General features: G+C 37.6%; 3 long non-coding RNA genes across 5 annotated transcripts in view; 2 read left to right on the top strand and 1 right to left on the bottom strand.

The window, feature by feature from the left end:
• Window positions 1–579: 579 nt before the first annotated feature.
• Window positions 580–19935, bottom strand: LOC140596665 (uncharacterized). Its single transcript, XR_011998576.1, has 4 exons — window positions 19578–19935; window positions 16954–17075; window positions 3062–3177; window positions 580–1834 (listed from the first exon to the last, which is right to left on the bottom strand). It is a non-coding gene; the product is annotated as an uncharacterized lncRNA (long non-coding RNA).
• On the top strand, window positions 8322–17753 carry LOC140596666 (uncharacterized). The gene is made up of 2 exons (XR_011998577.1): window positions 8322–8556; window positions 12934–17753. It is a non-coding gene; the product is annotated as an uncharacterized lncRNA (long non-coding RNA).
• A 4250-nt stretch (window positions 19936–24185) lies between the features above and the next one.
• LOC140596664 (uncharacterized) overlaps window positions 24186–25160 on the top strand; it is a 47903-nt gene continuing 46928 nt past the window's right edge. For 2 of the 3 annotated variants that reach the window (XR_011998573.1, XR_011998574.1), the window contains exon 1: window positions 24186–24368. This is a non-coding gene — a long non-coding RNA (uncharacterized lncRNA). The remainder of the gene's footprint in view (window positions 24369–25160) is intronic. The other variant, XR_011998575.1, reaches the window with a different exon arrangement.

Raw genomic sequence — 25160 nt, forward strand, 5'->3', positions numbered from 1 at the left:
GGGTTCCCCACATGGAGCCTGCTTCGCCCTCTGCCTGTGTCTCTGCCTCTCTTTGTGTGTCTCTCATGAATAAATAAATAACATCTTTTAAAAAAAAGCATTTAGGGGTGCCTGGCTGGCTCAGCCGGAAAAGCATGTGACTGTTGATCCCAGTGTCTTGAGATCAAGCCCTATGTTGGATCTAGAGATTACTTAAATAAATACAACTTAAAAAAAAAAAAAAAAAAAAAACACTTAACAGAACTTAAGAATTACCTCATTTATAAATGACATATTGAAATACCTTAGAGTACTTAATTAATTAAGGGTTAAAAATCCTTGTAAAATGTAATAATATTTATAAACCAAATTTAAAATCTCCAGGGGAACTTCAGTCTTTGTAATTGTTATAAATATCAATTAAAAGTATAAAGATTGTTTCTGCCTATCATTTCTATGGAACAAAGTTAACCTCAGGACCACCAAAAATGCTCATATTGTCAGCTTAAGAGATGTTTTGAGCATTTCAGCTAAGGGCTAATTCGATGTGCTGCTAGCAGGGATGGCGAAATGGCACAGAGTTAAAGGGAGAATCATCAGTGCACTGAAATGAGAATAGTTTAATTCCTATTCAAACAATACTCTTAGTATTTACTCAATAGTTAGTGGGATTGGGAAGAAATCAATTTTCCATTCAAGGACATTGGACACACGAACAGATCCACATAACCCATTTCTGCTGCAGAACGCAGAATAGATGTTAGAATCTTTTTTTTCAAAACATTTTCTATTTTCCTGGGAGTGAATATCAGTTTGTTTATTAGTTGGTTAGTATTTCTGTGCATGTGTGTGCTGTTTAGCGGGGCCAACTTCTTGGGAAGCATTAAAAGGCTTAATGTTTAAAGATTTAAATCACCAGCTTTGCGTACAGGACAAAATACATTATTGGCTCCCAGAATTTCATGGGACTGCCAACTGAATTGCTTAGGAATACTGCAAAAACACTCAGTGAAGATTGGTTGGCATTTTAATTTTCTCTCCGGGTTGCTAGCTGCTCTAGAAAGTAGGATGAATTTACATTCAAGTCACATAAAGGATTATCTGTGTGAGCATTATTTAACTTCCCAACTCTTGGAAAGGGGCTCTGGAACAGATTTATCATTTGTTAGATACAGAAGTTACAAGATGGAAGCCAGAGCTTCCATAGCTTCCCATGATGTGGAAAGTGATGTGGGCAGTGATGGTATCCTTCGTGGAAGATAATTAGTTCGTTTGAGGTTGGGAATTCCAACTGGCTAGTGGTTGGAAATGTATGACTGAACCACAGGCCAAAAGCCAGGGTAAAAGAACATTTAAAAGTTAAATTTTGAGAGCTGATCTTGAGGCCTGAGATTGCCAAGAAAGACTGTGCAGAGAGAAGAGATCCCAGGAGTATCTCCATACAGCGCACTTGCAGCCTGAGGAGAACCTTGAGGTGAAAATGTGCACATGGGACCAGGAATTACAGAACTATGGACTGGAATCTGCCAACTTATATAGTGGTTCAGTGTGGTGAGTGTGTGTGTGTGTGTGTGTGTGTGTGTGTGTGGAGTAGGTGATTAGTATGAATCTATGTTTAGTATGGGTGATTACACATAAACATAAGAATTCCCAAAAAGTCTTGAAGAATTCTCTTTATGGCATCAATTGGTTAGCACTGGGAAGCAGCTCCCTCCGAGGGCGGGACACGCGTGTTCCTGCTTCACCGCCGGCCACATGTTTCATGTGTACAATCCATGTCTACTCACTTGCACCCCTCAGCTCCGTGCCTATCATTATCCACCTGTATGTTTTTGAGTTTGCAATCTGTGGTTTGCTGAATTAAAGCAGAGAAAAAGTTCACGTCAGTTAAGCACCCGACTCTTGGTTTCTGCTCAGGCCTTGATCTCAGGGTTGTGAGATCCATCCCCTTCAGGCTCTGCCCTCAGCAGGGAGTCTGCTTGTCTCCTTCTGTCTCTGCCCAACCCCCACTGGCTTTCTCTCTTTCTCTCTTTCTCCCTCTCTCATAAATAAATAAATAAATAAATAAATAAATAAATAAATAAATAGATAAATAAATAAATAGATAAATAAATCTTTTTTAAAAAACAGAGGGAAGTTTCATGATGAGTAGTGAGTAGTGCACTGTGAAATTTTAGGGGGAGCTGTTCCTATTCCATTTAATTTCTGTGAACACACTTTATTTTGGGTGGTGTTATGGATTGAAATGCATCCTCCCCAAATTCGTATCTTGAAGGACCAACCAGAATAGGACCATATTTGGAAATAGGGTCATTACGGTTGTGTTTAGTAAAGAAGAGGTCATACAAGAGTAGGATGGGCCCGTAATCCAGTATGGTTGTGTCCTTATCAAAGAGGAAATTTGGACACAGACTTGTGTACAGGGTGAATGCTTTGTGAAGAGGAAGACAGAGATCTAGAGATTAAGGAACACCTAAAATTGCCAGGGAACCACCAGAAGCTGGGAGAACGGCACAGAAGAGATTTTCCCTTACACTCCGCCTGAAAGGAATCAACCCCTCCAGCACTTCGATCTGGGACTTCTGGCTTCCAGAACAGTGAGATAGGAAGTTTCTGTTATTCAAGCCACCGAGTTTGTGGGACTTTGTTAAGGAATCCTTAGCAAACTAATGCAGAGGGAAAGAGCATTCTTTCTGAAGACACCTTTTTGCCACTTTTAAAGATCACAGGGAAACATCTTTTTTTTGTTTTCTAGAGACTATGAATTATAAAATTTGAAAAAGGAGACATGCCTAAGAAGAACACTTGGCACATTTAGAAAAAGATCCATTTAGTTAACTGTGACAAAATCACACAGCTAAGAGACAGTGAAGCCTTGGTCTGAATCCTACTCCTCTCAGGACTGATGTGTATTTGGGGGCATTATCTAATTTCTTCTTAGCGTAGGTGTCACCTCCAAATAGGAATCCCAGTTGTGCCTCTCGTATAGCAGTGTTTTAAGGCATAAGTGGAAAAAAACCCGTAAAAGGACTAGCATGGTGTCTACACTCAATAAATGGTAGCTTACATGATAGGCACTTACCACTCTATTTCCTTTTAAGAATCACACATCAAAGCATCCAAGTTGTGCCAAAACCCTTGGGACTGTAAGGACTTTGACTTCGTTTTTTGGAGGCATTATTGAGTCCTTACGATATTCTTCTAAAAAAAAAAAAAAAAAAAAGGTGTGACTTTCTGGTATGCAAGTGTGGGAAATAAGGGAAAATGTCAACTCACCTGATTTAATTGTAGTAGAATAACTCAGAACAAGTGAGTGTGTTATCCAAAGGTGCTGGCCCTAGAGCTAGTAGGGAGTTCAAGTCCTCAGAGCCTAGGCACACGGTGGTGGTCAACTGCACCTAACAGGTGTCCTGCCACATTTGATGTCGTTAGTGGCTTTTGGAAGTTTTTTCAACACTGGAATGGGAACTCCTGGAAACAGAGACCTCGTTTCAATCTTTTCTTTTGCTCTAGCTTCAAGACTCAATGGTGTAATTAATGCTCCCTGGATACGTAGATGGCAAGTTTCAGTAAGCAAACCAAAAGAACTAGCAAAACTACCTAAAAGGTGGTGTCATTGCTGCAGTTTCTTGGTCTAATGAAATTAAAATCATCTGCATGAAGTGCTGGTTGGAGTAACGTTATGGATAAGTTTCTTTTACCCTGATTTTGTTTCTCCCTTTAATGAAACCATCTATACTCTCTTAAGATTGAAAGGACATTTTGGGATGGCTAATGTTAAAGGGGTCCATTTGTCTGGGCTCTTTTCCAGACCTTTTCTACAGTTACTGCAGTTACAACTTTTGGAAATGCTTGGCTACAGTTAGGCTTGGTTAAATATACTATCCAGTCTCTAAAGCCTACAGTAGACATTTATGCATGTATTGAAGTTAAAAATTGCCACTTAACGTATAATTTTATTATTTCTGATGCACTTTATAAACCTCATCTTTCTAATTCTCTTAAGAGGCAAACTGTCCTTCAAGGAGATATTTGTAAAACCTTCCAAATGTGGGTAAATAGACTGAACCTAAGACCTCTTTTTTAACAGAATGTCGTTCCTTGCTTAGGCTTTCCTATTGTCGCTGCCATTCTCTTTTGCATGTGATGCTTTAAAGCACAAACCAGGAATCACACAGGCCCCGCTGGAATATAAGATCATGAGCCACACAGTATTTAGCCCAAATGTCACAGAAAAACATGTGCATTTTATCATCAGATAAGTGTGAACACTTTTACCTCTATAGACTGAGGTAAAGTAATATAGGACTTTATTTTTAATTTGTAAAAATATTGCCAGATTAGTCTGGACAGACTGTCCAGACAGACAGACAAGCAATATTTTGTTTAAAGTGCTAGCAGCTTTCACCATTTTATTTTTTATTTTTTACTTTTTATAAATTTATTTTTTATTGGTGTTCAATTTGCCAACATATAGCATAACACCCAGTGCTCATCCCATCAAGTGCCCCCCTCAGTGCCCGTCACCCAGTCACCCCCACCCCCTGCCCACCTCCCTTTCTACCACCCCTAGTTCTTTTCCCAGAGTTAGGAGGCTCTCATGCTCGGCCTCCCTTTCAGCTTTCACCATTTTAAATATGGTTTATCATCATAACGCTGGAGATTTGTAGCTTTTGTATTTTGGTGTCCCATGGAGAAGGAGGTGCCCTCAGTTCAGTCCAAAAGGACAGGGGGCAACGTTCCAAAATTGCTCAATCCATGTAGCATTCTGTTTCTGAGCAAAGAATTGAACACACACAAAATACCACCTTTGCTTCTGTCGCTGATGTCGTCTGATTGACTTGGAACAGGTAGGCTGTGTGGGGTTTATTCCTTAAGCTTTAGGTTTCAGCTGATTTTAAGTCAGTGTAAGAGGTACGTGCATGTGAGAGAGAGACAGACAGACAGAAAGAATAGGAATAGATTTTCTTCAATTGAATAGAAATCGATCTCAATCAGGATTTTTTGAATCAAACTTCACTCAAATATCAGTTGGTAGAGGCACCCCCAAGGGTGCCGAGCATCCTGTGGGTACCACCTGCTTGAGTTTGCCGAGGATGAGAGGCCCTGACCACTCTCCACGTGGCCCATTTCCTGGGGCGAGGCTCGTCCTTCAGGGACAAGGAGCAGGCTTGCTTTGTGCTCCATCTCCCAGGCCGTGTTGATCAGCTGGGATGCAAACCCACCGAGCCTAAGACCGGGCTCTCTGTGTGCACCGTGGGACCCGGTGGATGTGAGGAATCACTGCAAACCTAATGCCCAAGCTCCTTGCTCTGCTGCTCCCTTGTCTCTGACCCAGGAGACTTGGGTCATCGGTCAGTGTCCATGAAATGCGTCCATGAAACACGGACAGGCTGCTGTGCTAGCTTATAAGAAGGCCGAAATCCCAGCCCCAGCCCCATCTCAGAACTCAGATTGGAAATTGTATGCGGTAAAAACGAGCACCAATGAGAGGAGCATAGAAGATGATTTTGTATTAAGAATATCATTCAGGGGCACCTGGGTGGCTCAGCGGTTGAGCATCTGCCTTCAGCTCAGGTTGTGATCCTGGGGTCCTGAGATCGAGTCCCGCATCAGGCTCCCTACAGGGAACCTGCTTCTCCCTCTGCCTGTGGCTCTGTCTCTCTTTCTGTGTCTCTCATGAATAAATAAATAAAATCTTAAGAAAAAGAATATCATTCAGATATTTTAAATACAGCTAATATTTCTTTCAATTCACTATTTTTTGATATGCAAATCTCCAATGAATCCAAAATTAGTTATAAACCACATTCAACATAAGTAGATATAACACAACAAATTTTCTTAAATTAAGTCCTTAATTACAGGTCTCAGCTCGGAGAAAATATTTTAGAACCACTTAAACAGTTCAGAAAAACAATACACTTGGAAAGTCCTTAAAATAAGTTGAATAATAGCATATCTGAGTCACTGAATAGCAAAATAATGAAAATATATTTATGATTTGGTTACTCTGAGTGGAATTTATCTGAAATTTAGACGGTCTTCTTATTGGATGTGGTGTGGAATAATGAAACACCTGCAAGGTGATTTTAACCATCCAGTTTTTCTTTTATGAACAAATTTGGAAATGGCAAGCTTAACTTGAAAGCATTGGGTTGCAGGTACCCAGCATGGAAACCGAAGCATCTCCAAGAACTGCAATTAAAATATGTTTATATTTGGAGATAGGAGATTCTGATTCCTTTAGAGCCCTGTTAAATTAGGTGCAAAATGATGTGTTCATGGTTGAATTAAAAAAAAGTCAGTGAGAGCTGCTTAACATCTGGCAAAATAATCTTAGTTTAGAACAGAGATCCCTGTACATTGATTGCTTTCCCTAAGATTAAAAGCCACCACAAGTACATGCTCCTTCATGAAGAGGGAAAGAAAATAAGCTGTATGAAAAAGAAAGTATAGACCGTCTATGTGTAAATGGTACTTCAGTAAAAATGGGAAGATTCCTTTGGTCCCGTCATCTTACATTTTGCAACACTTACTATTTATGAGGTTTGTTTTTGGGCTCAGAACTCCAAATTTGTTGTGAAAAAGTGTCTAGATGAGATCATTTCATCCAGTGATGAGGTAGCTTCTCTTTCCATGTGCATTTTCTGCATACTCCTGTCTCCTTTTGCCATGTGGTTTAATGCTCATTGTTTATTGTTAAATTTACTGATTTTCCTTTTTTTCATTTGGCTTTTCTGGGTATTGCTTAACAAAATATCCTGTGCATTTATAAGGAATAAGTTTGCAGGCTGGCCTGTTCTTTGCAGGTAGGGAGGGATGGAGGAGTGAGGAAAATAAATAAATGCTTCTTTGTTACAATACGCTGATGACCAACATCACGGGGTTGGAAGAGTTTGTGCATTTAGGAAGAAAGGATCTTTGGATTGTGTACTTTATTATGAAAAGTTGCTTGACATTCTGCTCATGAAATGGGTTCACACTGCCAAGAAGGGACTGTAGCACATTTATTCCTAGTAGTAGAAGTCAAATCTATCTCCATATTTGCAGATTTAATCAATTGAATATGTTTTCCTGTTTTTTACATTGGTTTTTGCAATTTCTGACAATGGTCTTTTTTATAGAGCAAAAATCACTCTGAGTATCGAAACCTACCAATTCCCCATCTGTTCTTCCTAAAAAACTATTGAGGTGTAAGAGAGAAGAACGACACGTGAGGTAATAGCTACCTCTGTTCCAGCTTTCCAGATGAGAGAACCGCTTTCAGAGACATAGCATTTCCTGCCACTAAAAATATAGCCACTTCACCAGCAAAAATCAAGTTTATTTTCCTCTACTTTTAAATAAAAAAATTTTTTTTACAGATTTCTTTATTGAGTTGAGAGAGGGAGGAAGAGAGAGAGAGTGCGCACAAGCAGGGGGAAGGGTGGGGAGAGGGAGAGTTAGAGTCTCAAGCAGACTCCCCACTAAGCATGGAGCCCCAAGTAGGGCTGGGTCCCAGGACCCTGGGATCATGACCTGAGCCAAAATCCAGTCCGTCACTTAACCGACTGAGCCACCCAGGTGCCCCTAAATAAAATTTAATGTCTCAGAAAATTAAAAGAATCTGAATCTTTCTGTCACCATTCGTTTCTACATTGGCTTCTATGATGGTCTTGGAATACACCAGCAGGTTCCCTCTTGACTCCCTAGATGCCTTCTCAGGGCTGCCTTCCTCCATCCACCCATGGAAAATTGCAACCTTCACACAACTCCCAGTACATCTCATCCTCCTTTACTGCTTTATCCTTTCTGCTAGCACTGCTCATAATCTAACATCATGCATAGCTGTTTATTGTTTGTCCTATCCCTAGAGAATAAGCCCCGTGAAGATAATTTGTTTTGTTCCATCCTATCTTCCAAGTGTCCTCCTGGTGCCTGGCATGCTGCTAAGGGAGTGCTCAAGAAATAGTGTTTGAATAAATGATTCAGTGATTCTGTATCTCTGCCAAACACTTGAGGCAAAGTGATAATCTGTACTTTCTTTTTAAAAAAAGTAAAAATTCTGGGGCACCTGGGTGGCTGGTTGAGTGTCTGACTCTTGATGTTAGCTCAGGTCTTGATCTCAGGGTTGCGAAATCAAGCCCCCCGTTGGGATCCGTGCTGGGTGTGGAGCCCACTAAAAAAAAGTAAAAATTCTGATTTAAAAAAACTGTGATAAAGGTTTTTGTTGTTGTAGGTTGTTAGTTTTTTGTTTGTTTGGTTGGTTTTTTTTTTTTTTTTTTTTTTGAGCTTAAAGGTGTGGTATTGTGTGCCAGATTTTCTTTTCTTTTTCTTTTTTTTTTTTTATTTAGATCTCAGGAAATCTCAAGTGCCCTCATTTTCTTTAAAGGATTATGTTGTTGAAGCCATTATTACACAGTTGTAGTGCGGCTGCCAGAAGACTGAGAAAGATATAAATGGGTAGGTCTTTTAGAGACGCGACCTGTGCTCTTGAGTCCTGTACAGAGGCTGTACCTCCAAAAGGGTCTCCTTCTTGGAATCAATCATCACCCCGGGAAAATCAATGGACATGCTGTTCCATCGGCTTACAATGTATGTTTCTTTGCAACATGGAAACTGTTTTTTTTTTTAATAAAGTAATTGATTTCTGTCTTTTCTCACCAAGTATTGCTAAAAAACCCCCACATATTTCTTCTTATCTTCCATTACATAAATCTTCCCATGCAAAAATTCCATTAACTTAAAAACAGATAGTGATCTTTTTCTTGCTAAGTTAAGGAAAAAATTATAAAAAGGCAAGGCATTGAACCAATCATATAATTTACACCATAAAGTGACACAAAGATTTATCATTTGGAATCCCTGTGAGAATAACTCTTCCATCAGGTCTCTGCTCAGGCGTGTGTACAAAGGGGAAAGAGATCACCTCTGCTCATTCTGCAAGGAGCTACCCTGGGGTCGACGAAGAAGCGTTTTAATAGGCTATATGATGATCTTTCTAATTTTTTTATATACATACATAAACCTGATAATGTGGGTACTAAAGCTTATCACCTCACAGTTTTATGTATAAGATTTAACAGATCAGAGCTATGACCACAGATTATAGCATTAAAAATCTTTTTTTTTTAAAAAGGAGAAAAAAGAGACAAACTGAAAAACCAGACTCTTAACTATAGAGAACAAACTGGTGGATGCCAGAGGGGGATGGGTGAAATAGGTGATAGGGATTGAGGAGAGCACTTGTGATGAGCACTGAGTGTTGTATAGAACGCTATATTGTATGGAATCACTATATTGTATACATGAGATTAATAGCATATTGTATGTTAATTATACCGGAATAAAAAAAAATACCTTTTTCTAAAATCTGTCATGACAGGTTTCCACATAGTTGTGGAATGATCTTAAGGAGAAACACTAAAATTAAAACGTACTTGTCAAAATTTCCAAGCCAATTTTAGAAAAGTGAATCATTTCTTCCCTACCCACTTTGTACTAAATTCAGCAGCATAGCAATCTATTTTATTTTACTTTATTTTATTTTATTTTACTTTACATTTTATTTTATTTTATTTTATTTTATTTTATTTTATTTTATTTTATTTTATGTTAGAGAGGGAGAGAGAGAGTGTGTGCCAGAGTGTGAGGGGGTGCAGAAAGAGAAAGAGAGAGAGAGAGAGAGAATCTCAAGCAAACTCTCTGTCCAGTGCTCTGTCCAGAGCTCATGTTGGGGCTCAATCTCACAACCCTGAGATCATGAGCTGAGTGGAAATCAACAGTTGGACAATTAACTGACTGAACCACCCAGGTGTCCTAGATTCTCTTTTAAAAATTCAGAAAATTCTTTGTTCTACAGGATGTTATGTTGATGGGCTTATGCTTCCTGTAAGCATTAATATATAGTTTAATAATGATTGGAACTAAATTACTATCCATGCTGTATCCTATAGAGCTTGATGCGTCTGACATCTTGACGCATCTATCACCACCTTTGTGCCTATTGCACGTGTCTACAAGTACACAACATCCATATGGCTGGCTACAGTATATACACACAATTTTCATTCTAGGAGAAATAGTGTCATTAGGTGAGTTTTTATACTCTCTAATGGCAAAATGTGGAAACAATGCAACACAGTAGGTTTCCCATCCTTTGGTTTGCAGTCAAAAGCCTTACAGCCAAATTTATTGCCTTAGTATGGTAATCTACTCAACTCAGATGTCTTAGAGCAGTTATTCCAGTTTTCTTCAAAAAACTGTGTTATATTTATCTTTAAGTGATTTATCTCATACCGTGCTTTAGTTTGTGACCTGCTTCAAATTCTTTCAGAACGTCAAATACTCAAATACAATGAAAGTTAAGTTTGTATTTCTGTTGTGAATAAACATATATCTACCTTTAATTCCAACAGTGAATAAAATTAGAATTTCATAGGTTAGAGCAGTCGACAGAACACTCTGAATGCTTTCCTTCCAGGAATATATTCCCATTAAATTTACTTCTTTTGGTGGCTCCAACATTCAGAATGTTTTTTCACCTTTGAGTTCTTCATCAGGGGGTTACTGATCTGAAGGGCCAGTTATCTAATGTTTTATAGCATGTGGCTAATTTCCTGTGTTTTTATTAGATCTCTCTTCTTTTTGGTAAATTTACTTATTTAAAAAAATAACAATGACTTACACACGAAATAACCTACACAGCAATAGACCAGCAAACTCACATCTTTCGTGAGTTTAATAATATTCTTGTTTTGCCACATCGACCTGTAGCTCTGGTTCAACACATTAAGAAATCATCCACATGAAGCTTTTATTTTTGTTCCCAGCCAAAATGAATTTCTTTGTAAACTCTATGATTTCCCATGAATCCATGAATTTGAAACTAAGCAGTGCCCGACTCTAAGGATTAATGGGAAAATATTTGGGGTTTTCTAACTCTGACTGAAGGCTGGGTGAAATCAATTATTTAAGCACTATAAAGCAAGAGCTTGGGTCTCAGACAACGATTACAAAGCAGACACACTTTAACACCCAGAACAACCATGTGGATCTTGTTGATTCCTTTACCATGGCCAACGGGTGAATGAAATATCATTCCTGTCTGCTGATGCCATGGAGATTCCTTCAATCTAAGAGCAGCTGGAGGTCCCATTTACACACACACACACACACACACACACACACACACACACTTTTTGGTTGTACAGATGTTAAATATAAAGAATCACTATAACTTTTATTAAAGCAATCAGAAAAGCGATTGACTTTTTTTTTCTACTGTATCTGCAGTGGTTTTCTGGGTTTCAGATACTCAATTTGTACAAAGTAATAAATGTCAGTGCTCTGAAAAGGAAAGTATTATACTTCTTACTGCGCTCCTGAAATAGTCAAATGCTATGGAAAAATTTATTGAACACTTGATGTGACTTTTATAGTCAGTCTGATTTTTAAGTGCTTAGAGGAGATACGCTTTACTATGCCTGGGTGCTCAGCAGTTGTACTACCCAATGCTTCACACTGTTAGATGAATTATTTGAAATACATGGCATTCAGATTGCTAAAACTTCTGATTCAAAGGAAGTCAATGGGTATTTTAGATGGCATTGGAGAACATGGGAGAGAGGAAAGATTAGAGGAAGAAGGAGGTGTTCACAAACAATCGTGTTTAGAGCTCTTGAAGATTAGCAACAGCTCCATGGCTTTGAAATCTAATAATCACATAAAGCCCCTCTCAAAGCAGTTGCAGCTTTTGGTGCCAGTTTTTCCCATATAGATCAACCTGCAGTAATTTATCAAGATCAAGGTAAATTTCAAAGAGAATTTTTCTAAAAACAAATTATGGTCACTGCTGATTATTCATTCAAAATCATAAATCTTTTGTGGTGAGGTGACAGAGACCAGACATTGTCACTGAACTGAAAAACAAAAAACAAAAAGCAAAAAACAAAATAAAAAAGCAACTATTTTCCTCCTTGTTTGTAGTGATCAATGTGAGGTTTTAGTATCAGTCTCGAATATCTTCTGGTATCTGTGATTTAGACTAGAGCGCTCTACTTCAAACTTTTATTCACGGACCTCTTAAGGGATTTTGTGAAACTATGGATAACTTCATATTTAACTGACCATTTTAAAGTTTTCATTATAAACATAAATATTGAAACTTAAAAAAAAAACTTCCATCATATGGTAAATGAGCATAACTAAATTGAAACTGCTACTTCATTTTTTGAATTGCATCTCCTGGAATTTAAATACCATAGCGATTTGCTATGAACCATTATGTATTTTAAAAATATAGAAAATATATTTATGTTTGAATGCCTTTTGCTGATCATCTTATACTTCCATGTAAAAAGAACACATGTACATTACGCATAATTAGAATATACAATTTTAGACTTTCCTGTGGTTGTAAATCTCTGATAAATGATTTTTTTTCTGAATTGGATCTTCACTATAGTTTTATTTTTATGACATTGATAACTTTTTATATATACTAAATTTTTGAAAGATAGTATTTAAATATACAATTCAGAAATTTGGTAGTGCATCTCTTTATAAGTCTTTTACTGGGTGGAACTTTTAAATGTTAATTTATGTATCTAAATATTCCTTGTTGCTGGATTTAGACAGTGTTCAAATAGAATTCTAATTATATCTTTTTTGTTAGCTTAGATGTACATGTTCAGAAACCTTATCACGTAGATAAGCAGGTAGAAACAGAAGAAGTTTTATTATTAGAATTTGGCATAATTCTTTGCAGTCCTTCCTAGTTATCATTCCAAATCACAGATTATTAGAAACCATCTTGATAATAGATCACTACCAGTTGGGTCTTGCCTTAATTTTGTTCAAAACAAAGAATTGTAAACTACCTGACTTATGAAAAGATTTATTACCAGTCATTAATCATTTCCTTTCTCAACACCAATAATAATATTTTTATACCTCTGTTTGGCTTCCCAGAAGTTTTTACACCCCAGAAAATGGACTGCAGTAACTCCGAGATGAGCAAGTACCATCTTGAGAGAGAGATTGGACAGAAGGTCTTGAAGCTCAATTAAAAGTGTATTCTCAGGAGGATCAATTTAAGACAGTGTACGTGCGTGTGGTAATTTAAGCACATGGAAGTTGAGAATTTGGAAGTTCATGTCTTGATACCCCACGGGAAGACTTAACGTATACCTGGGTGTATGCATTCCAAAGTTTGAAGACAGCTGGCTTAGAGCATTTCAACTTACCATGAAGAATTTCTCTTCTTCAATTCAGATTAGGTAATCATGTGGTCATCCTCACAGGTTAGGTGTTTTTATTTCTGTCATCTATGTGATAATCATTTTTGAGGGAGGGGAGAAGAACTAGGACAATATGAAATACCTCTGTCAAGATACTGTAGTACAATAGGGATTAAAATATTTATAAGTAGTCTCATAACTACCTCAAAGTTCTTTGAATTTCAGGACAGCATTATTTAAAAAAAATTTTTAATGACTTTATCTTGTAGAGAAATAAATCAGATTTATTCAAAGATTTATGTATTATTCCAAGTTAAAGTACAGGAGACATTGGAAATTATTTAATTTTTAATTCATCGATAGATTAGTATAAATTCGTCATGTGGAAAATCTAAGGAAATAAAATTCATCTATCTTACACTTTGTATCTTTTTCAGACTTAATTTTGTAGACTTTTAAATAAACTTTTAAATAATTTTTTCTTTGCCTCTACTTCTATTCAGAAATTTATCCATATTTCTGAATTTTGGTTGCTCAACATTTCCAAATTCTTTGAAGCCTTTGTTGCATGCTAATAAAACCCCTGAGCATATTTGTTATGAGAAACATAACAATTTTTTTTGCACTACCATTAGCACTTTCTCTTTCCATTTAAAATACACTTTTAACAATGTAACGTTTAATGATTTTTTTTATATATTTGTTTCTTGCTGCCATGGCACATGGAAATATATTTTCTTCTTGGAAATGACAATAATAGCTAGTTTTTAAAATCCTGTTGCTATCAAAATCAATGACCTTTATTGTTAAAATTAATAAACAACTAACATACTTTATTTGTACTATGCTTTTTATACACATAATATCCAATACTCCAAACTAAACTAATGCAAAGATATTATCTTCCATGTTAAAAATGAGTTTGAGAGAAATTGCTATCCCCTTTTTTTAATATTATATTTTTAGAAGATGGTCAAGCGAGGATTAAAATCCAGCCTTTTTTTTTTTTTCTTTTCAACTCCGAAATTGTGCTTGGGTTTGAATTATTTTCTCCCAAATGCTTTTAAGAGTTACAGTTCTGAAGCTGTCCTTCCCTGTTACTGATTCTATTTATCCACATTATATCAAAGTCATTGCTACTTTATTTGCAGGCTCATATAGTAAGAGTGAAATTTCCGGTATGTTTAAATTCATCTCTTAACCAAAATAAAAATTATATATTTATTAATTATGTATCCTGATAGACTGGTAACTGGAATATTGTCTTGTTCCCCTATTCCTGAGTCTTTAAACTCATAACTCATTAATGGTCAAATGTGTCTAAGATTATGAACTCCACTTTCTATTTTATTTCACTCTCAGGACTCCAGTCCTACCCCCGAGTTCCTGTTCCTGCTGAGTTACAAGGTCTTTACGTAGACTATCTTTGAATGTTTGTTATCCTACGTATATGTGGCTAAGTATATCTGCTCCTGGATACTTGTTGCTGTATTTCATCTATCATTGGAATATTCATTTCTTCTTTACTATTTACTGTTGATCTCTGTGTATTCCTGAAATTACATGTTCCATCTGCCCAGCTTCCTGCTAGCAAGCACTCATAGTTAATTTTCTCTTGCTTCTTCGTATCTGGTTTACCTAATTATAGTTTGCAGTCGTGGGATAGGTAATATGTCAGAATTTGTGAAGAGACTAGGGAATAGAATAAATGCACACAAAGCTTCTAACTAAGAATTGGGAGGTTTTATAACTACGTATCCTGAAAGAGACACATAAAAAGAACTAGAAGATTCAATGACAAGTGGCATCTGGTTGGGCATTAAAATGTCTATAGTTTTACTTTAAATACTTCAGCATAGATGGTATTGTATTACCTGATTCTTATTATGATTAAGTTAAAACTCAGTTGCTGAATTCTGAATTCTAATAGGGAATTCAAACTCCAGGTGTCGTCAGCTGGAATTCTGCTGAGAAAGTCCATGTTCCAGTTACTTTGTATGCTCATGTCTCCCTCTTGGTCAGCACATGAGGCTTTTTTAATCACATAGTGAATGTCAGAAATGATTTTAATTTGCAAATTTGATATTTTCTAATTACAACAGTGATTGTTAAATTGGGTGCTCACTGGTAAAATTAAATATACTCAAGATACGTGGATTAGTGGGGACGCCTGGGTGGCTCAGCAGTTGAGCGTCTGCCTTTGGCTCAGGGCGTGATCCCAGGATACAGGATCAAGTCCCTCATTGGGCTTCCTACGAGGAGCCTGGTTCTCACTCTGCCTGTCTCCGCCTCTCTCTCTCTCTCTCTCTCTCTCTCTCTCTGTGTGTGTCTCTCATGAATAAATAAATAAATCTTACACACACACAAAAGATAGTGGATTAGTGTGTTTCCTATGCATATTCATCCTTTGGAGAATAGTGTATAAGAATCCAGCAAGGTGTAGTCTCTAAGGAAAGATGACAACCTGGCTCAGACCTTAGTCTCAGAATCCATGTGCCTCTTAAAATTTATTGAAAATCCTGTAAGAATGTATATTATGAATTTGAAAGTAAAAAAAATTAAAATATTTATTGATCAATTTTAAAGTGGTGATAAAATATTTCGTTATACATAACATTTGTGAAAAATAACTTCATTCTTAAAAAGACTGGGAAGCTTAACATTGTTTTACATTTTTGAAAAATCTCTTTAGTCAGATGTCTGGATTATTAGAAGAGGCCACGATTCTCACATGTGTCTGCTTTGGTCTATGAAATATATCGTTTTGGTGGAAGTATACAAAGAAATCCTGATTTCATAACTCATCTGACTTATGAAGCTGAAAAAATAAGTAGTTTAACATTTTTGCAGATAATTTGGTTGTATATTTTTGGTATTACATCACAGCATAAGAAACGGCAGTTTATTGAAGATTCATTGCAATGTGGAATCTGAAATGAAACCCATGAACATTTTGTATTCTGTTCCACTAAAATCTGTTGGCCTATCTTGCACTTCAAATGGATCTTTTATCCATGCATGATTTTGTAACATTGTGCATTGGTCACTATGAAACACTGGTGCACTGACTCATGCAGATCTTACAAATGTTAACTCACTTTATTTTACAATAAAAAGAAAAAGCACAGTCATTAACATAACACTAATATTATGAGAAAGCTTGTAAATATTGGGAAACTGCCAATATGGTAAAGAAATCAAAGTCTTAAAATGTTAAGTTTTGCTTGAAAATCCAATTTTATCACTGACAACAAATATTGTCAATTGCTTTCTTTGAAGGAGCAGGCTCACTTCATTCAGTTTGGGGAACATGCCTGCCAAATACTCAAGGTTGAATAACCATATTTTGTCTTTTAGTTCCTCTTTCAAGTAAAAATAGTGTTCCATTAAAACAAAACAAAACAAAACAAAACAAAACAAAACAAAACAAAACAAAAAAACTAGTTTGGTTGTAATTTGATCACCCAAGTGTTTTACCTTGAGTCAGCCATTGTACTTTGGTATGTAACTAATAGAAATTTTCCATTTTGCCCACAGAATGTTCAAAAGACATGTTCTCAGGGTCTAGGTTTAATAAAATCAATAAATGTTATGCTTTCTCAAGGACATTCTTAAATGGAACTTTATCCCCTGTGAATGCACTGGCGTCAAGAACACAGGCTCTGGGGCAACTGCTGGAAGAACACAAGATTCTGGTGTAGTTTCGTGCCACTGCTTTGATTTGTGCTAAGGCTCCAACAGTTTTACTCACCACTGCTTTGGTACCATCGGTGTAAATGTTGAAACACTGATAAAAGGCAGACTATTATTACAGAATAGTTTTGATCTTGCAGATTCTCCTAGGGAATCACGTTCTAGGAACTGCTATTCCAGCTAAATTAAAAAAAAAAAAAGTCAATGTATCTAAACAGCAACACAGAAAAATTCAGGTGGTGTTAAGGAAAGCAATTTTACTTCTGGAATCTTGTTCTGGTTAAAGGGAAGCTTCCCTGCTTGGAGGGAGCTGGATCTCTAAGAGGACAGAGAACTAGACTTCATTGGGTTTCCAGGACAGAACTATGACTGGCTTCTTACCCATTGGCTAAAAATGATTGATGACTACAATTTCTACAAAACAACCTTCAAGTTCTGCCTGACGAATCTGGATGAAGTTGGTTTACAGCATTTGAGAAATCAAGAAATGCTCATGAGGGAGAAGTCATTTTCCTTCTGGGTTCTTCTTCATACAAGCTACGGGACCCTGGACAAGTTGCATATTACGGTATCTTAGTTTCTCCTTAACAGCAGGATCGACCACCTAGGCTTGCCAAGAGGAATGAATGAACTCTCACGCGTGAAAAGTGCTTAGTTCATACGACGTGCGTGGAGTGCTTCGTTCAATGCTTGGCACACAATGAGCCCTCACCAGTGCTGGTTGCTTCTCTTATCATCGTTGTTATCATCACTGTTACTGAATGTGATTTGAAGGAAATTTGACTTGATCAGTGGTAGTGTTTGGATGCCAGCAGAGTCACACTGAAAAAGGCATATGATATGGTCAAAGAAACAAAATAATTCAATTAGGCTGGAATATAGGGGTGTCCAAACAGGGGTTGTAAGGGCCCGAGATGGAGAAGTTGACTGAAGAGGACTGGCATGTTAGGATAAGATTTTAAAACTTAATTTTGTAGCCATTAAAGGATCTTGAGGGATATAATCAAAACTGTGTTTTGTTAGATTTATATGTTAGCAGAATGCATATTGGGTTTCAGAGAGGTAACAGAAATATATAGCTACAGCACTTGGACTCACGGAATTTACTTTGCCATTTTTATACAATTGTCTAGCAGATTTTAATTTTAACACCATAGTGTAAGTCCAAGTTTTGAAAGAGTAAACCTCAAATTAAGGAATGTTGCTATTGTAAAATGAATAATGTGATGGGAAGTTCTTTGGGTCGGAGTGAGCTGTGAGCCAAAAACATATGGAGGGCAAATATTGCCAAATATTAATTATATTTTGTGCCTGCACAAGATTTTTTTGAGTTTTATTTTATTATCCTAGAAGAGGCTTAATATTTGGTCCTAACTTTTTTTTTTTATGCCTGAACAATATAAAAGTTGGGAAGAAATTCCTTTTGTACCACGGTATGCATATAGTTTTCTGATCTCTAAAACAAAAGATTGGGTTACACGAAAGTAGAATGATAATTTTGTTTTTCTTTGCCTGTGTTTACTTATAGGAATTTTGTTACTTGCTCCTCATCCCTTAATGTCTGGAGCCTGAGAATATAGTAATAATAAAATTTCAGTGCACTGCTATGGAGATGCAGTAAAATCATGATATAAAAATAGCCAGGGAGGCTTGATCACTAGTACTAGGTGAAAAACAAAACAAAACAAAGCAAAAGAATAAATCCCAAACTCTTAGTTCATCACTGTGATCCACCCAGCATCTCTTTCTAAATAACTGTCTTTGGTCAGGAAGACAGTAGTTGGAAATGATCACGTGACACATTCTTTTAGCCACATACTTATGGCTACCTATTGATCTTTCCCTAAAATTCATGCTTAGATTAATTTGTGTTCCTCTTGTGTGGCTGAAAACGTTGCGATTTTCTAATTCAAATACAGCTAACGTGAGTAAAGTATCCGCGGAGTGGAAAAAGTACTCCAAATGTGACTGAGCAATTAAGTTTGGTTTTCCAGTGTGGAAAAAAAAATGTACTCCCCAGGGGGCTCCATGTGTTGGCACCACCCAGCTGTTTGAAGAATTTGCTTGATGAAAGCAGAAATTGAAGGAGAACAAGGAAAAACAGGTGGTGTGTCAGGAGCACTGTTTCAGTGTGACATCTGCAGGTGGCTCTGCGGATCCGGGATCAGACCGACTCACTTCAAAAGGGTCCTCCTAGGGGTGCATCCAGAGTCTGCCAAAACTAAATGAGAGCTGAAAGTGTTAAAAGAATGCTAAAAATAGAGAAAGAGGGAAGGGAAGCATATGAAGTCATCCGAAGCCTCAGAAAAGATTTGATTCTCTTGAAATAAATGTATTATATATATTAATCTGTATGAAGATGTACATATTGTACATATTAATTAGTATGACATTAAAATTACAGAATATTATGCTTTGTTATGTTCACAGTTTTAAAAAAAGTCAAAAAAATCTTTGAGAGTTTCTATGGTCTGTTATCGTTGTCTCGTACCAAACCAGTAGGGTGTGCTCATGACTCAACATTCTGCTTGTGACAGCCCACCCTGACCCTGTGGTGTTTTCATTATAAGGTAAACAAAAATAGAATGCATTTAGCGGGGCAAAATGCCCTGTTCACACATTACTCTTGCAGTCACTTTCATGCCTCATTAAAATGACATGTTAAGATACACTTCACTTCACTTTGGTTCCTCTGCTGAAACGCTGATCAATCTCTTCTAGAATCCTCTTTTCACTTCTCCTGGGGAGTAATCCCTCAATACAGGTCCCGATGACCAAAGCTTTCTGCCTCTCTGAGCCTCTCTTTTAGGCAGCTGGCATGCTTTAGAATTGGATGCAGGAATCTTTCGGGTAAATAAACACTTTTGCAAAAAGGAGACAAACTAAATTATGTTGCTAACTCACGTCTACCCTTCATCCCACAGGATCTGGAAGGACAATGTAGAGTGTCTATTTCATTGCTTTCTTTCGACTTTTTGGGAGACCTCACTTCTCTCGCTGCAAAGTAATAAAGCTCAGTTTGGCAAAATGGACTCAGAGCAGAACTGAGAGACAAACAGTTCTTTCCAGGATAAAAATAGACGTCAGAACATTGCATTAGCTTCCTTCTAGACTTTCTTTATAATCTGTGGAGGTAGATTGCACTCAGTGGCCCTCACTAGCTGTTCACGGGAAAACTTGGCACAAGGATCCTGACTAAATGGATAGCATGAGCTCCTCTGCCTCCCAAACCCAAGCCAGCCACTGTGTGGACTACTATTGTTGAGTTGTGGCTGGCGTGGCTGAAAATGACTAAACTCAAACATTCAAGGGATACCCAAATCTAGATTGGCCATCAGTACATTTACCCTTACTGCTTGGTCAAATTTCCTTCTTCTACATTTAAGGCAAGGCATAGCTGGGAGTCCTAAGACATCCTAGGGGTCTCATCTATGTGTCTTTATTTGCAATATTAATATGACTTTTTAATACGGTAAAACCAAACCACATAAAACAGAGGTTACATCAAGTATGAGGTTTACAACTGCTAAGAACTCTATTGGTGTTTGCTTGTTTGTTTTGAGAGAGAGAGAGAGAGAGAGAGAGAGAGATAGAGAGAGAGAGAGCCCGAGCTAGCCGGGGGCCAGGGCAGAGGGGAAGAGAGAATCCCAAGCAGGCTCCATGCTCAGAGCAGAGCCAGAGGTGGGGTTTGGTCTCACGACCCTGAGATTTTGACACCTGGGCAGAAATCTCAAACTGGGCACTCAATCTATTGAGCCACCCAGGCACCCCATAAGACCTTTGTTTGAAAACTAATTTACTGAAGGAGGAAAGTGCAGGGATGACCTCCAGGTTTTCCACACATGCTCTTCCTTTTAAGACCTTTCCTGTAGTCAGTTGGGGACCATAGGACTGGTTGTGGCCAATGACTGTAGAGATGATGTGTGTTAGTTCTGGTCTTGGGCAGTTTAGAGCCAATGTATCTTTTCATACCTATCTCCCAATGCAGCCAACCTTGAAGGCCTCAAATTTCAGCTATTGTGGGTATTAGGTATACAGGGCCATCCAACATGTGTCAAACGTTAGGGAGTGAGAAATAAACCTCATGTGTGTGAAGCTTTATGATTTAGAATTTTTTTTTTGTATAGGAAAATAATCCTGATTCAAATATGAGGATACCAGTTATTTTTTATTTAGAAATTTAAAAATTTAATTCAATTTTTGCTTATTTATTTTGAATAATACATTCATAGAGTTTATAATTTAAAATTTCATTGGACTGGGGCACCTGTGTGGCTTAGTGGATGAGCATCTGCCTTTGACACAGGTCGTGATCCTGGGGTCCTGGGATAAAGTCCTGCATCCAGCTCCCTACAGGGAGCCTGCTTCTCCCTCTGCCTGTGTCTCTGGCTCTCCCTGGTCTTTCATGAATAAATAAGTAAAATCTTTAAAAAAAAATAAAATTTCATTGGACTATAGAGTGAAAATCTTTCTCTTCTGAACCACGATCACTCATTTCCCCTTCCTGGGAACAACCAATAATTAGTAATTTTTCATATTTACAGAAATATTTCACTTACATATAACAAATTCATATATTAAAGTCTTTTTACATAAATGAAAGCGTACTATATGTTATTTTGCACTTCGCTTTTGATTTATAGGACATTTTATGTATTAGAGAAATTTATCTTTTGTCTAGAATATAAGTGCAAGTGCTTTTTCTCACTCTGTCATTTAACTTTTGAGAGATGCTTTCATAATTAAACAGTCATTTTGTTAAAGCAAAATTGAATTTAGATATAAAGTTTGGAAAGATGTCATTGAAATTATTTAATTTTTTTAAACAAATGTCTTCTCTAATTTTTATTATTTCATGTCTGTATATTTAAAACATTGATATACTTGAAGTAAGTTTTGAGGTATGGGTCCAACTTCAGTTTTTTCCAGATACCTTTCTGGTTGCCTCAATGTTATTAAACATTTTCCTCAATGATTTGAAGTGGGATCTTTATCATGTCTACTTTCCCAGATATTCTTGGGTCTATTTCTAGACTTGTTATTTTACCTCTTTGATCGCTCTCCCTAATTGTGTGCCAGTGTCATTTATTCTTCAGTTTCTCTTGTATGGATTCTCTATTCATTACTTCGGTAGCTTCCCCTTGTCCAGAGATGTTCATTCTCACTGATGCTTAACACAAGATGGAGGTCCTGGCCAAGTGTGGCAGGTGAAGAAAATAAGAGTAGGTCTGCAAAGGAAGGAGGCAGTAGCATAGAAAGGAAAGCCCTCTCAGAATCATTGAACTTTCTATGTACCATGGTCTGAATTAGTCATTTCTTTCTTCTTTTTTTATACGTTGGGCTGTGGATATGAGGTTATGAGTACAGGGCAGGTAGGCATATTGATGGGTGTCTACATCTTTTTACTTCTTTCCCTTCTTGATATTCATCTTGAATAATCTGCTGAAAACTTCAGTTCTCTTCAGTTTGGAGTGGGAAGTGGCTGGTTACCCATTCTCTTCCTCCCTGGAATGACCCAATATAGTAATACAAAACAAAGCAACAAAATTTGATTGAGAAAGATTCCAGACAGACCATAGTGATTTTTTTTCTTTAACTTATCCAAAGCTTTTCTTGGAGACTGATCAGAGTAAAAATATAGGGTTTTTTTTTATTAATATGATTTACATCTTTCATTCATTCAATCTCTTTAGAAGGGCATGAAAAGGTCTTTGAGAGCAATGGATAATTCTGAATAAGGGAATGAATGAACAAAAAGTATTTCAAAATCTGGTCAAAATTTTAAAAAGGAAATTCTGGAGTACATCTTTGCTTTTTTATCATTTTCTGTTAGATTTAGAAGATTTTCGGAGAGGACAAACGTGTATGTTCTCATTCATTTGGGGAATATGAATAATAGTGAAAGGGAATATAAAGGAAGGGAAAAGAAATGTTGGGAAATATCAGGAAGGGAGACAGAACATAAAGACTCCTAACTCGGGGAAACGAACTAGGGGTGGTGGAAGGGGAGGAGGGCGGGTGTTGGAGGGGAATGGGTGACGGGCACTGAGGTGGACACTTGATGGGATGAGCACTGTGTGTTTTTCTGTATGTTGGTAAATTGAACACCAATAAAAATTAATTTAAAAAAAAGAAGATTTTTAGGAAATTGTAATGAAAAGTTTGACTATATTATTTGAAGTTTTTTAAAAATGGAGTAACTCTGAATCAGCTCTAAGTATTGATAGTAATCTTATTTTTCTTGTAAACAGGCTACTCATCTTCTGTTTTACTTTGGAATTAGTCCTTGTCTTTGTCTGTGTGTTTTAATTTCATTGAAATGCACCAGAGGATGCTACTAATGAATAAATTTTCACCCAATTTCTTCTTTCCTCAAACAATCAAAGTGAATAGTAGAATTGCCAACCCTATTTTGCTCCTGTTAAAGTGTATAATGATTACCTGCTGCCATGATAATGCTGTGTAACAAATCACCTCAAATCTCAGGAACTTAGTGTAATAATAGTTTATTTAACCCACCAATAAAGGATCAGAGATTTCATCTGGGCTTGGTGGGGCTATTTTTGATCTTGAGTGGGTTTATGTACAAGTCTGATGTAGACTGGCAACCAGTTAGGATAGCAGAAATCTCTTGACCAAGTATTTCTCACCCTCCAGCAGGCTAGCCCAGGCATAGTCCTATGGTGGTGTCAAAGAGAAAGAATGAGAGCAAATCCAGTTGGGCAAATGCTTTGGCAAGCCCTTGGGTCCCACTTTCCAAAATTTCAGTAGCCAAAACAAATCCCATGGCCACGACCTGTGTGCAGGTAGTGGGGGCTATAGAGTTTTGTGCCAAAGACCATAAATACAGAAAGGGTGAAGAACTGAGATCATTAGTGCAATCAATTGATCACAAGGGGAATAGTAATGTGTTAGAGGGAAAGAATCGAGTTGATAATTAATTATAATGAATGCCCAAATTATATAATTATAATTAATGACACAGTGGGAAGGAGGAGGAAAGAAACCTCAGGGACTGGGAATAGAGGAAGATTTCTTTTCCCTTTTGGATGGGGTGGGTGCAGGGTTAAGAAAGAAACCTATGAGAAAAGTGGACTGGGAACAAAAGGCACTTTAATGGGTGTTTCTAAAGAGTATTTATTTCAGTCACTTTCATGTCATCTAAGAGGTCAGAGAATGAAATTCCTCTTTGATCACTTTTGGCTCTTGAGCTGTGATTTGCTTGTGTCCCAGCCAGCTCTGTGACTGAACTGCATTGATCTCTACATTTTGTGTTTACTGCAGGCACTCTGGCTGGCTGGCTTTTTTTTTTTTTTTTCTTTAAAGATTTTATTTATTTATTCATGTGAGACACACAGAGAGAGACGCAGAGATATAGGCAGAGGGAGAAGCTGGCTCCCTTCAGGACTCGATCCCAGGACCTGGAGATCATGACCTGAGCCAAAGGCAGAAGCTGAACCACTGAGCACCCAGGTACCCCTTCCCATTCACTTTTTCAATGCATATGTTAATTAGATCTCAAATGGCAGTGCCCTCTAGGAAATTAAGCACCTCCCTAAGAGTGCTGGTTGGTAAGCATTGTCTTGCAGCTCCAAACCCATCCCTGGATTCTATCTATTCTTTGCTCTGGGATTCCTGCGACTGGGATTCTGCTAAGCCTAGAGGTTAGAGTTTATCTTTCCTAGAGGACTCCGGGGGTAAGTTCTCCCAAGGGTGCACTAACCTGCAGTCTGGAGGAATCGAGGAGACTCCTTCCTGACTGCTCTCTCTCATAGTGGCCCTTCATCCCAGCATTTTTAAAAATAATTTTATTTATTTATTTATTCATGAAAGACCCACAGAGAGAGGCAGAGACATAGCAGAGGAGGAAATAAGCTCCCTGCGGGGAGCCTGATCTGGGACTCGATCCCAGGACCCCAGGATCACAACCTGAGCTGAAGGCAGATGCTCAACCACTGAGCCACTCCCGGGACCCTCAGCATTTGGTTTCAGTAATGGTTGCTACCAGTTTCCAGCCTTTTCTGCCCTCCAAGGATGAGTTCGATCCTGCTGGCTCAGGGGTGTCAGGGCCAGCTGACCGATGCTCCCTCCATAGAGGTTCGAGTCTCAGCTCTGCAGGATGTTATTCCTCCGAGGTCTTGAAATGCCAGGAGCAGTAGCAAACTTCTGGTCTCAGGGTTGCACTCATATCCAGCCTAAAGCGATTGAACCTCGAGGGGCCTTAGTCAAAGAGAGTCTAAGGTTATGGTCACTTGTAGTGTTGTT

Source organism: Vulpes vulpes, unplaced genomic scaffold (genome assembly GCF_048418805.1).
Source record: "Vulpes vulpes isolate BD-2025 unplaced genomic scaffold, VulVul3 Bu000000737, whole genome shotgun sequence".
NCBI lineage: Eukaryota > Metazoa > Chordata > Mammalia > Carnivora > Canidae > Vulpes > Vulpes vulpes.